This window comes from Aethalodelphis obliquidens, unplaced genomic scaffold (assembly GCF_003676395.1).
Source record: "Aethalodelphis obliquidens isolate GAN/ISIS:26980383/991018 unplaced genomic scaffold, ASM367639v1 scaffold3, whole genome shotgun sequence".
NCBI lineage: Eukaryota > Metazoa > Chordata > Mammalia > Artiodactyla > Delphinidae > Aethalodelphis > Aethalodelphis obliquidens.
In genome coordinates this window covers 46,092,516-46,109,056 of record NW_020837947.1, presented here as the reverse complement: position 1 = coordinate 46,109,056, position 16,541 = coordinate 46,092,516, and positions in this window count along the sequence as shown.

The window sequence follows — 16,541 nt, the reverse complement described above, 5'->3', positions numbered from 1 at the left end:
AAAAAACTCTAATGTATTCGTTGTCATTTGCTCTTCAAAATACTTAGAGAAATAGAGAGAATATCAAATACTGGTTCTAATTCAGACATATTATTGGCATAGGACAGAATGTACTATATATTTTTTATTATGGGAATGTATGTATATGTATAGCTGATTCACTTTGTTATACGGTAGAAACTAACACACCATTGTAAAGCAATTATACTCCAATAAATATGTTAAAAAACAAACCAAAAACACATTTACTTAGGTTATTTTACCTTGGCATTTGTTAGGACCAATGTACTTGGACCTCCAAATATCCAGTTGTTTGGAGCCATAAATAATCTACCTTACTTATCCATTCAGATACCCAGATATCATCTGGATATTTCATTGTAAAAATGGTCATTATCATGAAAATATCAGGTTGAATTGTCCTTCCATTCAACATGTTTGCCCCAAGAAAGAGCAAAGATCCATCTCCATTGTCTACTAACTTGTTTCTTTACAATTGCATTGGATTTTTACGTTTTCACTTCATTTAAACTTAGAATATGGATCAGATCTGTGCACATAGTTGTTAGTGACACTTTGCTAACAGTGGCAAGATAAAGTTGCCAGTGCCTTAACAAGAATATTTTATTAATTGTCTAGGCTGGACACCAGCCCGAGGTAAAACCAACAGGATAAATGGCCCATTGCCATTGTTTTCAAAAGAAGATTATAGTACTATTCTTCCCTTCTAACATTGGCTCAATTCCCACTCTTTAATTGATCTGCAAGAGGCTGACACTATTATCTTTCTTAACTTTCTTGTTTTGAGGTTGCCTAATGGATTTCCTCCCTTATCCCTCTACTCACATCCCATTATTCCCACTATGTTATTGTATGTAATGTATACAAATTTTTAGTTTCTTTGCCTTATTTTCAGCTCCTTAATACCAAATTTTATGTGTAACTCATTTCTACCTTCTTTTTTACTGTTCTATTCTCTCTATATCAAGAGTTCCACACACATCTACACAGAGGCAAAGAGACAGAGAATTGGGAAGGAAAAGGGACATAAGTCAGAAATTTATATGTTTTTTAGTCAAGGACTTAGTTTTTTGCCAGGAAGTGTTCAGAGATTACTAGGTAAAAATATTTACTGAGAACATATTGAATTTTAAAGTTACCTTGATAACTTTATCAGCCAAAAGCAATGGAGTACAACACTATAATGATGGTACACTGAAGTAAGAAATTCTTCAAGAATGTATTTTCTTGAGACCTTTTGCATTACAACATGAATTCCACTGTATATTTTCCAGAAAATTTCAAGGGAAGCTTTTAGAAACTGTTGTCTTTTTGATCAAGCAATTTAAAGTGAATAGCTAATTTATGCTTTGGGTAGAAGCTGTGTTAGGCAGAAATCAGTTCTTATTAACTCTATGACAACTTATTCTGAACAATTTTGTATCAAGGCATGTCAACACGGCCATAAAAAATAGCATGCAATCAAATCTACATCAAGTATAAATTGGAATATAAACAAAATATTTTACCTAAATAAAAAATTCTACATAAAAATAACATTGTTCAATGATTGCCTGCATAGTTTAGTAATAGAACTGTGCTTATGATATAGGACTCTGTTAAGCACCCAAACTAAATAGATGGCATGATTTAAATGTCTGCATGGTGCCCATTTATTCTGAGACCATAACTGTAAACTGTTATTAATGTGACTGTTTTCTAATGGAGGGAAAAAAACTGATTTGTCTGCTCAAATATAAACCACAAAGAAGCCTTTTCAGTGTCCTGGTAAGACATAATAATACATAGACCTATAACAAGATCTAAGTAAGACATTATTGTCAGTTTTTCAAAAGTAGGATAACAATCTTGCTAAAGAATAATCTGTGTCTGATGTACTTACCATGGAATATTTTTAAAAGAGGAACTAACTCTGCCAACACATGGTCTTTAATCACTCAGGAAATAAATTCATTTTTGTGTAAAAAAGAACTCATGGTAGATAAGCTTCAATTTTTCTCATAACCAAGCATTTTAGGGAATGACCAGAATAGCATTTTTTATTCTTTTAACATCCAATGAAGAGTCCATAATCCTAAGGGAGCAGAAATGTTAGTAATCAATTTAGTCACACTTTTGATACTAATGTGTCAGCTGCCAATGTGTATGCCAGATCTGTTTTATTAATAACCAAAGAAAAGGATTTTTTATAAACTTGCATGCATGCAATAAAAATGTGATTCTTGGGAAAATGTGATAATTTGGAACTTCATGAATAATATGTTTACTTGAAAATAATCAACTCTAAATTTATAAACCTAAATAATTGAGAATATTCATGAGAGCACCACTTAACACTGGTACACTTGGCTGATTATATCTTCATAAGTTAATAAGAATTAGTCCATTAGTCATTATTCTAAAATATTCCTCATTATTCATTAGTCAGAATTCACATATATAACGAACATAGTTACCTAAAATAATCTACATTCTGAGCATATAAAATAATCTTAGAAATTTCCTAAACCCTACTGAAATGACAAGATTTTCTAAAGTAATTCATTTGGAAATAACTTTTTATAAATAATTATTTCTACTGTTGGTCTTCAGGCTTTTGTGGGATCTTAATATGGATTATTATGGTGTTGAACGATGTAATAAATATCCTTTGAAGGATTCTTCTAAAGTGTGTCTACCAAACTGTAGTTCTACTGAGAGCATGACCTTCCCCAGAGATCACACTCTGGTATTTTAGGCCCAAAATTGTCCATAGTTTATGGCAGAACACACCAGAACACTAATTTAATGTCTGAAGAAGAGCCTGAGTGAATTTAAACATAATTTTCATTAAAGAAAAAATGCCCTTCTCTGAAGGCACCCTTTTGAACCACTTCTTTAGTAAAGTAGGATGGAAACTTAAAGAAAAAGATGGAGCTTTGACTGTGACATTTTTATGACAGATTATCAGCAGTCCTTCTCAAACATCTAGGACCCCAAAGTGAACAAAATCTCACTTGAGAATCTAATGTTTAAAAGAAACAGGTTTACAATTTTCTGAACTCAGGGACTGTTTTAAAAGACTCTTCCAGAAGCAACACAGCTTTTTTCTTTTTTTCCCCAATTTTTTAAGTTTAGCTGCTGCATCTTCACTTTGGTGATACTTACTAAAAAAAAAAAGAAAAGAAAAAAACTTTGAGGAAGCACTGAACGAGTCCAACTATAGTTTTGCAAGAAACATAAAAAGGTACTTTAACAAACATCTCTGTATTTAAACCAAGAATTCTTTCTATAGATGCAAAAACTACAGTGTTCCCCAAACACAGTAAGTTAAGCAAAATGAGAAGACAGAGAAACACACAGCACATGAAGGAGCAAGGTAAAAACCCACCAGACCAAACAAATGAAGAGGAAATAGGCAGTTTACTTGAAAAAGAATTCAGAGTTATGGTAGTAAGGATGATCCAAATCTTGGAAAGAGAATGGAGAAAATACAAGAACTGTTTAACAAGGAACTAGAAGAACTAAAGAGCAAACAAACAGTGATGAACAACACAATAAATGAAATTAAAAATTCTCTTAAAAAAATCAATAGCAGAATAACCGAGTGAGAAGAACTGATAAGTGACCTGGAAGATAAAATACTGGAAATAACTACTGCAGAGCAGAATAAAGAAAAAAGATTGAAAAGAATTGAGGACAGTCTCAGAGACCTCTGGAACAATATTAAACAAACCAATATTTGAATTATAGGGGTCCCAGAAAAAGAAGAGAGAAAGAAAGGGACTGAGAAAATATTTGAAGAGATTATAGTTGAAAACTTCCCTAATATGGGAAAGGAAATAGTCAATCAAGTCCAGGAAATTCAGAGTCCCATATAGGATAAATCCAAGAAGAAACACTCCAAGACACATATTAATCAAACTATCAAAAATTAAATACAAAGAAAAAATATTAAAAGCAGCAAGGGAAAAACAACAAATAACATATAAGGGTATCCCCATAAGGTTAACGGCTGATCTTTCAGCAGAAACTCTGCAAGCCAGAAGGGAGTCACAGGACATATTTAAAGTCATGAAAGAGAAAAACCTACAACCAAGATTACTCTACCCAGCAAGGATGTCATTCACATTCGATGGAGAAATTAAAACCTTTACAGACAACAAAAGCTAAGAGAATTCAGCACCACCAAACCAGCTTTACAACAAATTCCAGAGGAACTGCTCTAGGCAGGAAACACAAAAGGAGGAAAAGATCTAAAATAACAAACCCAAAACACTTAAGAAAATGGTAACAGGAACACACATATCGATAATTACCTTAAATGTAAATGGATTAAATGCTCCCACCAAAAGACATAGACTGGCTGATGGATACAAAAACAAGATCTGTATATATGCTGTCTACAAGAGACCCACTTCAGACCTAGGGACTCATACGGACTGAAAGTGAGGGGAAGGAAAAAGATATTCCATGCAAATGGAAATCAAAAGAAAGCTGGAGTAGCAATTCTCATATCAGACAAAATAGACTTTAAAACAAAGACTATTACAAGAGACAAAGAAGGACACTACATAATGATCAAGGGATCAATCCAAGCAGAAGATATAACAATTGTAAATATTTATGCACCCAACATAAGAGCACCTCAACACATAAGGCAAATGCTAACAGCCATAAAAGGAGAAATTGACAGTAACACAATCAGAGTAGGGGACTTTAACATCCCACTTTCACCAATGGACAGATCATCCAAAATGAAAATAAATAAGGAAACAGAAGCCTTAAATGATACATTAAAAAAGATGGACTTACTGATATTTATAGGACAATCCAACCAAAAACAACAGAATACACTTTCTTATCAAGTACTTGTACAACATTGTAGATCATACCTTGGGTCACATCAAGCCTTGGTAAACTCAAAAAAATTGAAATTGTATCAAGTATCATTTCTGACCACAAAGTTATGAGACTAGATACCAATTACAGGAAAAAAATCTGTAAAAATACAAAACACATGGAGGCTAAACAATATAGCACTTAATAGCAAGAGATCACTGAAGAAATCAAAGAGGAAATCAAAAAATACCTAGAAACAAATGACAATCAAAACACGACGACCCAAAACCTATGGGATGCAGCAAAAGCAGTTCTAAGAGGGAAGTTTATAGAAATACAATCCTACCTCAAATCTCAAATAAACAACCTAAATTACACCTAAAGCAATTAGAGAAAGAAGAACAAAAAACCCCCAAATTTAGCAGGAGAAAAGAAATCATAAAGATAATGACAAAGAAATGAAGGAAACAATAGCAAAGATCAATAAAAGTAAAAGCTGATTTTTTGAGAAGATAAACAATATCGATAAACCACTAGCCACACTCATCAATAAAAAGAGGGAGAAGACTCAAATCAATAGAATTAGAAATGAAAAAGGAGAAGTAATAATTGACACTGCAAAAATACAAAGGATCATGAGAGATTACTACAGCAACTATATGCCAATAAAATGCACAACCTGGAAGAAATGGATAAATTCTTAGAAATGCACAACCTTCCGAGACTAACCCAGGAAGAAACAGAAAATATAAACACACCAATCACAGCACTGAAACTGAGACTGTAATAAAAAAATCTTTCAACAAACAAAGGCCCAGGACCAGATGGCTTCACAGGCGAATTCTATCAAACTTTTAGAGAAGAGCTAACACCTATCCTTCTCAAAATCTTCCAAAATATAGCAAAGGGAGGAACACTCCAAAACCCATTCTATGAAGCCACCATCACCCTGATACCAAACCAGACAAAGATGTCACAAAGAAACAAAACTACAGGCCAATATCACTGATGAACATAGATAAAAAAATCTTCAACAAAATACTAGCAAACAGAATCCAATAGCACATTAAAAGGATCATACACCATGATCAAGTAGGGTTTACACCAGGAGTGCAAGGATTCTTCAATATATGCAAATCAATGTGATAAACCATATTAACAAATTGAAGGAAAAACCCATATGACCATCTCAGTAGATGCAAAAAAAGCTTTTGACAAAATTCAACACCCATTTATGATAAAAACCCTCCAGAAAGTAGGCATAGAGGGAACTTACCTCAAAATAATAAAGGCCATATATGACAAACCCACAGCCAACATTGTTCTCAATGGTGAAAAACTGAAACCACTTCCTCTAAGATCAGGAACAAGACAAGGTTACCCATTCTCACCACTATTATTCAACATAGTTTTGGAAGTTTTAGCCACAGCATTCAGAGAAGAAAAAGAAAGAAAGGAAATCCAAATCGGAAAAGAAGAAGTAAAGCTGTCACTGTTTGCAGATGACATGATACTATACATAGAGAATCCTAAAGATGCTACCAGAAAACAACTAGAGCTAATCAATGAATTTGATAAAGAAGCAGGATACAAAATTAATGCACAGAAGTCTGTTGCATTCCTATATACTAATGATGAAAAATCTGAAAGAGAAATTCAGGAAACACTACCATTTACCATTGCAAGAAAAAGAATAAAATACCTAGGAATAAACCTATGTAAGGAGACAAAAGACCTGTATGCAGAAAACTATAAGATACTGATGAAAGAAATTAAAGATGATACAAACAGAGGGAGAGATATACCATGTTCTTGGATTGGAAGAATCAATATTGTGAAAATGACTATACAACCCAAAACAATCTACAGATTCAGTGCAATCCCTATCAAACTACTGATGCCATTTTTCACAGAACTAGAACAAAAAATTCACAATTTGTACGGAAAACACAAAAGATAGCCAAAGCAATCTTGAGAAAGAAAAACGGAGCTGGAGGAATCAGGCTCCTGAACTTCAGACTATGCTACAAAGCTGTAACAATCAAGACAGTATGGTACTGGCACAAAAACAGAAATACAGATCAATGGAAAAGGATAGAAAGCCCAGAGATAAACCCGCGCACATATGGTCACCTTATTTTTCATAAAGGAGGCAAGAATATAAAAAGGAGAAAAGACAGCCTCTTCAGTAATTGGTGTTGGGAAAACTGGACAGCTACATGTAAAAGAATGGAATGAGAACACTCCCTAACACCATACACAAAAAGAAACTCAAAATGGATTAAAGGCCTCTATGTAAGGCCAGACACTATAAAATTCTTAGAGGAAAACATAGGGAGAACATTATGTGACATAAATCATAGCAAGATGCTTTTTGACCCACCCACTACAGAAATGGAAATAAAGACAAAAATATACAAATGGGACCTAATGAAACTTAAAAGCTTTTGCACAGCAAAGGAAACCATAAACAAGATGAAAAGACAACCAACAGAATGGGAGAAAATATTTGCAATGGAAGCAACTGACAAAGAATTAATCTCCAAAATTTACAAGCAGCTCATGCAGCTCAATATCAAAAAAACAACCCAATACAAAAATGGGCAGATCTAAATAGACATTTTTCCAAAGAAGATATACAGATTGCCAAGAAACATATGAAAGGATGCTCAACATCACTAATCATTAGAGAAATGCAAATCAAAACTACAATGAGGTATCACCTCACACCAGTCAGAAAGACCATCATCAAAAAATCTACAAACAATAAATGCTGGAGAGGGTGTGGAGAAAAGGGAACCCCATTGTACTGTTGGTGGGAATGTAAATTGACACAGCCACTATAGAGAACAGTATGGAGGTTCCTTATAAAACTACAAATAGAACTACCATACGACTCAGCAATCCCACTACTGGGCATATACCCTGAGAAAACTATAATTCAAAAAGAGACATGTACCACAATGTTCATTGCAGCTCTATTTACAATAGCCAAGACATGGAAGCAACCTAAGTGTCCACTGACTGATGAATGGATAAAGAAGATGTGGCACATATATACAATGGAATATTACTCAGCCATAAAAAGAAATGAAATTGAGTTATTTGTAGTGAGGTGGATAAACCTAGAGACTGTCATACAGAGTGAAGTAAGTCAGAACGAGAAAAACAAATACCGTATGCTAACATATATATATGGAATCTAAAAAAAAAAATGTTTATGAAGAACCTAGGGGCAAGACAGGAATAAAGACGCAGACGTATAGAATGGACTTGAGGACATGGGAAGGGGGAAGGGTAAGCTCTGATGAAGTGAGAGAGTGGCATGGACTTATACATACTACCAAATGTAAAATAGATAGCTAGTGGGAAGCAGCCACATAGCACAGGGAGATCAGGTTGGTGCTTTGTGTCCACCTAGAGGGGTGGGATATGGAGGGTGAGAGGGAGACAGAAGAGGGAGGAGATATGGGGATAATATGTATAGATGATTCACTTCGTTATAAAGCAGAAACTAACACACCATTGTAAAGCAATTATACTCCAATAAAGATGTTTAAAAAATTAATAATAATTTTGTTTCTTAAACATGTGTTAATACTATAAATCATCGAACCTTTTTGAAGATAGGTAGTTTAAGAATTATTAAAAAATAGATTAAATTTAACAGGGTTTCCAGCAGATCCAAGCATTATCTATTTTAGAAAAGTTAAATGAAGCATTATAGTTTTATCCTAGCAAATGTGGATGGCTATTCAAGCAAAGAATGTGGCCTAAAAATATTAGGATCTCTAGAGTCTATTGCCACTACCCACTAGGTGAATTAAACAGTAGTTAAATTAGATTCAGCTGTGTCTTTAATTGTTAATGCCATACTGAAATAACTCCTTGATGTGATTTAATCTTCTTGTTTCTGAAAATGCTTGAGATAATTTAAAGTCTATATGTGACTGAGCATAGCCAGTGACCTAATATTATGAGATGCTGCTAAACCATAATTAGTTTCAGAGAAGGCAAAAGAAACAATGTATAAAATTTCTCAGTCACTACATTTTAAAAATGACTATTGAGTTTAGAATGTCATATACTTGGTTGAGTTTGTCAGTGGATAATAAAGATGTTAATTGTAAACCGTGAATAATGGTTGCATATAAGGTTATTTTAGAGCCCTATGAGGATGTGCTTAAAGGTATCAAATGAACTCTTTGGTTTCTATAAAAGTGTTTCTCAGCTTACTGCTGTTATAGAACCTAGTGCATTAAAAGATATAAACTGAGATTTAGGATGTTTGCCAAACCACTCACTTAGGAATTAGAGAGAGGGTCTAACAAATATATCATTGCCGCTTACAGTGAAAAAAATAAACTCATTTGATATCCCAGCTCTATCAAAAACAAGCTGTGTTCCACTTGTCAGAGCCACTCATGAAATCCCAGGACATTCTCGGGAATACATGTCTCTCTAAGACTGTTGCCAGGCTTCTCAATTCTACATTGCTTCAAAATCTCTCCTGGTTCCCCAATTTTTGCAAATACTATCAGGTGACAGCAAAGTGAAAGGTGTGTCCTGACTCTTCTAAAGAGGATCTTTCCTTTTCACTGAGAGATCCTGAATCTCTATGAACTCCTTCATTATCTCTCAAAAACAAACCAAAGGACAGTTTCAAACTGGAAAGGAGGGTTGCCTCAGATGGTGTAGTGAATTGATATTAGGATATAAAGTCCTAACCCCTGGAACGTGTAAATGTACCTTATTTAGGAAAAGGGTCTTCAGGGATATAATTAAATTAAGAACCTTAAGATGGGACGATTAACCTGGATACTCTGGGTATGCCCTAAATCCAATGACAAGTAACATTATAAGAGACAAACAGAGGAGAGACACAAACAGAAAAGCAGGAGGTAATGTAACCACAGAGGCAGAGGCTGGAGTGAAGCGACTACAAGCCAAGGAATGCCTGGCACCACCAGAAACTGAAAAAGACATAACTGGATTCTCCCCTGTAGCCTCTGGAAGGTAGGCAGGCCCTGCTGACACTTTGATTTTGGATATCTAGCCTCCGGAACTGTGAAAGAATAAATTTCTGCTGTTTTAAGCTACCTAGTTTGTGGTAATTTATTATGGCCATCCTAGGAAACTAATATTGGTGGAAACATGTGCCACTAGACCACAGTGGCCAGAGGGAATTTTATTTGCAAGTCCCACTGTGTATAGATATCTGGGGAGATGGGTCTTTACCTGGGATTTAGGAAACTGTCTGGGATTTTGAGAAAGTGAGTAATGAGAACTTTTGCAACTGAATGGAATCTAATTATAGGTTATAAGAACCTCTCCAGTAAACAGAAATGCATGGAAAAGCTCCTACCCTAGAGTGATCTGTAAATTATTGGAATTCTTTGGAAGATGATTGTTTATTCTTTGGTAAGACAAAGGACTTTATTCTCTGTTCTAGCTAGAGCTTCCGGATGTGGAGGCCTTCTCTCTTGTAGGCTACTGCTGCATGTTTTTGTCCACCATCTTTGCACATATCACTTTGTAGTGCAACATCTGCATACAAATAGGTCTACCTTATCACACCACCAACACTGAGGTCTACAACTTATTCATTTTTGCATCCTAGCACAGTGCCTGACAACTAGTAGGTGTTCAATAAGTGTGTGATGACAAAATACAAGCATACCTTGGGGATATCACAGGTTCAGTTCCAGATGACTGCACTAGAGTCACATGCATTTTTTGGTTTCCCAGTGCATATAATAGTTATGTTTACACTATATTGTAGTCTACTGAGTGTACAATAGGATTATGTCTAAAACAACAATGTGCATAACTTAATTAAAAATACTTCATTGCGAAAAAATGTTAACCATCATCTGAGCCTTCAGCAAGTCATAATCTTTTTGCTCGTGGAGGGTCTTGTCTCAATGTTGAGGGCTGCTGACTGATCAGGGTGGTGGTTGCTGAAGGTTGCGATGGCTGTGGCAGTTTCTTAAAATAAGACACCAGGGAAGTTTGCTTCATTGATTGATTCTTCCTTTCGTGAACGATTTCTCTGTAGCGTGAAATGCTGTTTGGTAGCATTTTACCTACAGTAGGATTTCTTTCATAATTGGAGTCAATCCTCTCAAACTCTGCTGTTGATTTATCAGCTAAGTTCATGGAATATTCTAAATTATTTGTTGTCATTTCAACAGTCTTCACAGAGTCTTCACCATGAGTAGATTCTATCTCAAAAAACCAATTTCTTTGCTCATGCATTAGAAGCAACTCCTCATTCATTCAAATTTTATCATGAGACTGCAGTAATACAGTCACATATTCAGGCTCCACTTCTAATTTTGGTTCTCTTGCTTTTTCTACCACATCTGCAATTACTTCCTCCACTGGAGTCTTGAATCCCTCAAAGTCATCCACGAGGACTGGAAATGACTTCTTCCAACTCCTGTTAATGTTGATATTTTCATCTCTTTCTGTGACTCACAAATGTTCTTAATGGCATATAGAATGGTGAACGTTTTCCAAAAGGTTTTAAAATTTACTTTGCCCAGATTCATCAGAAGAATCACTATCTATGGCCACTATAGCCTTACAAAATGTATTTCTTAAATAACAGGACTTGAAAGACAAAATTACCTGTTGACGCATGGGTGTAGTATTAGTAGGCATGAAAACAACATGAATTTCCTTGTACATCTCCATCAGAGCTCTTGGGTGATGGGTTGCATTGTCAATAAGCAGTAATATTTGGAAAGGAATTTCTTTTTTCTGAGCAGTAGCTCTCAACAGTGGTCTTATATTCAGTAAACCATGTTGTAAACACATGTGCAGTCATCCAGGCTTTGTTGTTCCATTACGGAGCATAGGCAGAGTAGACTTAGCATGATTTTTAAGGGCCCTAGGATATTTGGAATGGTAAATGAGCACTTAAAGTCACCAGCTGCATAAGGCCCTAACAAGAGAGGCAGCCTGTTCTTTGAAGCTTTGAAGCCAGGCATTGACTTCTCCTCTCTAGCTATGAATGTCCTGAATGGCATCTTCTTCAAATAGAAGACCATTTAGTCTACATTGAAAATCTGTTGTTTAGTGTAGCCACCTTCATTAATTACCTTAGCTAGATCTTCTGGATAACTTGCTGCAGCTTCTACATCAGCACTTGCTGCTTCACCTTGCACTTTTATGTGATGCAAATGGCTTCTTTCTTTAAACCTCATGAACCAACCTCTGTTGGCTTCCAACTTTTCTTCTGCAGCTTCCTCACCCCTCTCAGCTTTCAGAGCAATGAAGAGAATTCGGGCCTTGCTCTGGATTCGGCTTTGGCTTAAGGGAATGTGGCTGGTTTGATTTTCTATTCAGACCACTAAAACTTTCTCCATATCACCAAGTAGGCTGTTTTGTTTTCTTATCATTCATGTGTTCACTGGAGTAGCACTTTTAGTTTCCTTTGAGAACTTCTCCTCTGTATTCACAACTTGGCTAACCAATTAGGCACAACAGGCCTACTTTGGCCCTATTTCAGATTTCCACATGCCTTCCTCACTAAGCTTAATCATTTCTAGCTTTTGATTTCATAGGACTATGGTGGAGATTTTTTTAAAGCTAACATAAACATATTGAGTGTTGATTACCATATGACACTCAAAAAATGCTATCTAGGAGAAAGAGTAGGGAGGCTTAATTTAGTGACTATGGTCTCAACACCAAAGGGTGAACTGAGATCTGTGCAAAAGTATCTGTATATGATGAAATTAAACACAGTAATTGGATTATGGGTAGTTAAAAACTGACCTAAAGTATGAAAATGTGATCACATTTATGCCAAATTATGGATTAATGATTTGTCTTTCCCTTCCATAAGAGCAGAAACTGTCTTTTTATTTACCATTATATCCCCAGCACCTAATAGACTACTTGGTTAATCATAATAATCACAATAATAATATAAAGGTAATAAGAATAGCAAAACTTTATAGAATAGAAACTTAAGAAGCTCTTGGAAGTTCAGTGAAGAGTCTTTGCAACATGAGCAGTAGCAGGTCAAGGAAGTTAAGACCCTTGGCCTCTGGCTCATCAAGTTACACAGTGACAGCTGGGAGCCCCATCTAACACTCAGTATAGAAACTTAGAGATGGTCTCTCTACTTGTGCTGCCCATACCCTTTCATTTCTCTAGGAGTTTCTATCCAAGAAGGTCCCCACCTCACCTATTGTGTTGTGAAATGCTACTGCACTTTGAAGGCTCACTAGAATAGTGACAGGAAAAGCCAGAGAAAGTCTGAATTCCTTAGAAAAGAATAATCTATTTGGTAACAGTGACCAGATAAGAAACTGTGCTACTATAAACCGTAACTTCCTCATTGCTAAAAATGAACAAACAAAATAATGGGCTTAACGCTACGACAAGTCCCTATGAAATACAAATGTGGGAACACCAAAGAAACATAAATAAAATAAAAAATGGAGTCATAAAATCCACGGATGTACACACAGACATTCCAAACTGAATTTAGGGGCCCTAAAATTTTCTCAAACTATTAGGTCATAGCTTTATTCTTCATGGTATTTTATTGCTGTAACAAACTAATGGATATTTCTGAGTGGAAAATAACATTTCCAATTTTGAAATGAAATATTAAAGTCAAAGAGGACACTTCTTTAAAGATTCTTTGTCAATTTCATAAATAGTTTGGTTTAACTGTTGAGTAGAAAATAACTTATTCATAGTCTTTCAACTGGTATATCTTCGTGAATACAAGAAATGTAGTATTACATTTTTTCCTGATTCTAATTTAATCTCAGATAATCAATGTATTATTCAGGCATGAATATGTACTCTAATACTTCTGAGCCTTTTGGTAAAATTACATTTTTCCACTTTTCTCTTCTACCCTCAACTTCTGATTTGTATCCCAGTCTTCTTTCACTTATTTCTTTACTTTTGCTTAAAGTCTTTTTGCTGTATTATCCAGGGAAGCTGAGTGAGTGTTATGTATTATTTTTAAGACTGAATTTTCTTATGCCTTGAAGATTACATGGTTCTGTCAAAAACACAAATGTGTAGCAATTTGCCATTTTAAAAGCTTTTCATTAATTTACGTTTATATTTGTTGAATTAATAATTTAAACAGATTGAATAAAATTTTAACTAGAAATGTGCGTATATAGAAAAACAACACACAAATCATTGAGAGTAACACAATCAACATGTATATTGGATTAAATCACGTAAAACTGCCAATATTGTTACAAAATGGCAATTGGATAATTCACCATAATGTGTACATGTCCTATGAAAAATAATTTTTCTATAATGACTAGTAATTCAAACCTTTGTGCAAAATACAATTGAGGCAAACTTGTAAATAAGTTGTTTACTTAATGTTACTTATGTGAAAATTATCTTCCATAGAGTCCCAAATAATATTTATAAAACCTCACCTTTCCAAATGCTGAAATATAAATGATGAATAATGAAGATAATGATATGAGCTATCTGGATTGAACAGAACATTTTATTATTTTTTCAACATCTTTATTGGAGTATGATTGCTTTACAATGTTGTGTTAATTTCTGCTCTATAACAAAGTGAATCAGCTATATGTATACATATATCCCCATATCCCCTCCCTCTTGCATCTCCCTCTCACCCTTCCTACCCCACCCCTCTAGATAGTCACAAAGCACCGAGCTGATCTCCCTGTGCTATGTGGCTGCTTCTCACTAGCTATCTATTTTACATTTGGTAGTGTATATATGTCAATGCCACTCTCTCACTTTGTCCAAGCTTACCCTTCCCCCTCCCCATGCCCTCAAGTCCATTCTCTACATCTGCGTCTTTATTCCTGTCCTGCCCCGGAACATTTTATTTTAATAAACCAATGTTTAATATACCATAGGTTATATCAGTGACAGTTTAAAGAATTTTTCCTTAATAACAGTTAATGATGTTAAAAGAATTAATTTACTTGAACCAAACATTTCATTTTAATAAAACAATGTTTAATATCGGGGGTATAACTGTGCTTATACTATGAGAGTAAATTAATTTTTATAATATCATTAAAATGTTATCAAGGAAGAACATTGTTTAAGCTACCATTGATATCCCCAAAGTTTGGTCTATACACATGAAACAAAAGTGGAGGGGCGGGGGCGTGGGTGGAATAGTGGTTGGCCAAATACCTAGATAAAGAAGGAAGAGTGGAACTACCAGGTAAATATGAATTCACTTAATGCAAGGTTTGAATAATTGAACAAAACAAACACAAAAGCACTGCCCTGGTAGTTAGGGAATCTGGGTTTTCAGCCCCCTTCTACTACCAGCTAACTAAGTGGCTTTGGGTAGGTTCTTTAACTTCACTGGATTTCAACTTCTTCATCCATAAAGTGAAAGGATTAGGTAAAAAATGTTAGATTATATATTGTCTATGTAAGGACTAGCTTAATACAATTTGTTTCACCAAAAAGCTATTATATATTAAACCCAAACAAAGTCTCAGGTCTTGTGCAATGAGTCATTCACTTTTCCTGTAGCCAGGTTTACTTCCTGTTCTCAATTATCTTAAAGACAATTCTGCCATTATTTACATATATTTAAATAATTTTTATTGGGTCAGGATGGACTAAGCACTTACATATTATCATGTAACATTTCAGCTTTTCTTAAGGAGTTGTTTTTTACTCAAGTGGCATTAGATCAATACATAATCTAATTATTAAGGAGAAATACACCTCATTTTTACACAATTCTGTGTTGAAGTGCAATGGTATCAGTAAGGAAAACAACTGTCTATAAAGACTATTCGGACAATCTCCTAATTACTAACAGGTAAATTAATAAAAATACTAGCTGATGTTAACCTCACGGAGGCAAACTGCTCCTCGTCTCACCCTGCACTTCAAAGTCTAAGTTGATTTTAAACCTGATCCCAAAACTTTAGGTTTATGTTGTTTCATTTCATGGCAGGTTTTACACCAAATCACAAACCAGACACACACACACACACACACACACACACACACACACACGGAAACTATTTGAATGGATATAGTTGACATTCTACATTCAGGGGAAGTTGATTCATCAAATTTATTTATTTTGAAGTTTATTTAATCGATTAAACGACATGATAGATATGCTTATTACCTCATTCACATACTTTTGAGAACTTTCTCTCATTAGTAGTCCCATAATATGAACTATAAATTGTTTGCAAAGATCCATAAGAATTCTTCCTATCCCTGAATTCACACTCTTTGCTATGTAACTTGGCTGTTCTTCCTATCAAAAGGTAGAGTCTACTCTCCCTTTGCTTTAAGTCTGGGTTGACCTTGTGACTTGCTTTGACCAATAAAATGTGATAGAGATTACTTTGTCAACTTCCAAGTCTAGGACCTAAGAGACTTTGCAGCATCTACTCTTTGCCTTTGGAAATGCTGACGTTACCATGTGAAGGAGTTCAGGCTCATTTGTTACGTTTACTGTAGCCTGGCTGACAGGCACCACCAACTGCCAGACACGTGAGTGAGACCGTCTTACACCATTCAGTCCCAGTTCAGCTACCAGATGACTGTGGCTACAGAACGGAATCCATGAAAAGAACTGATCGGCTTAGCCCAAATTGCTGGCCAGAAAATTATGAGCAAATGAAACTGTTGTTGTTTTAAGCCACTATATTTTGAGGTAATTTACTATCAAGGAA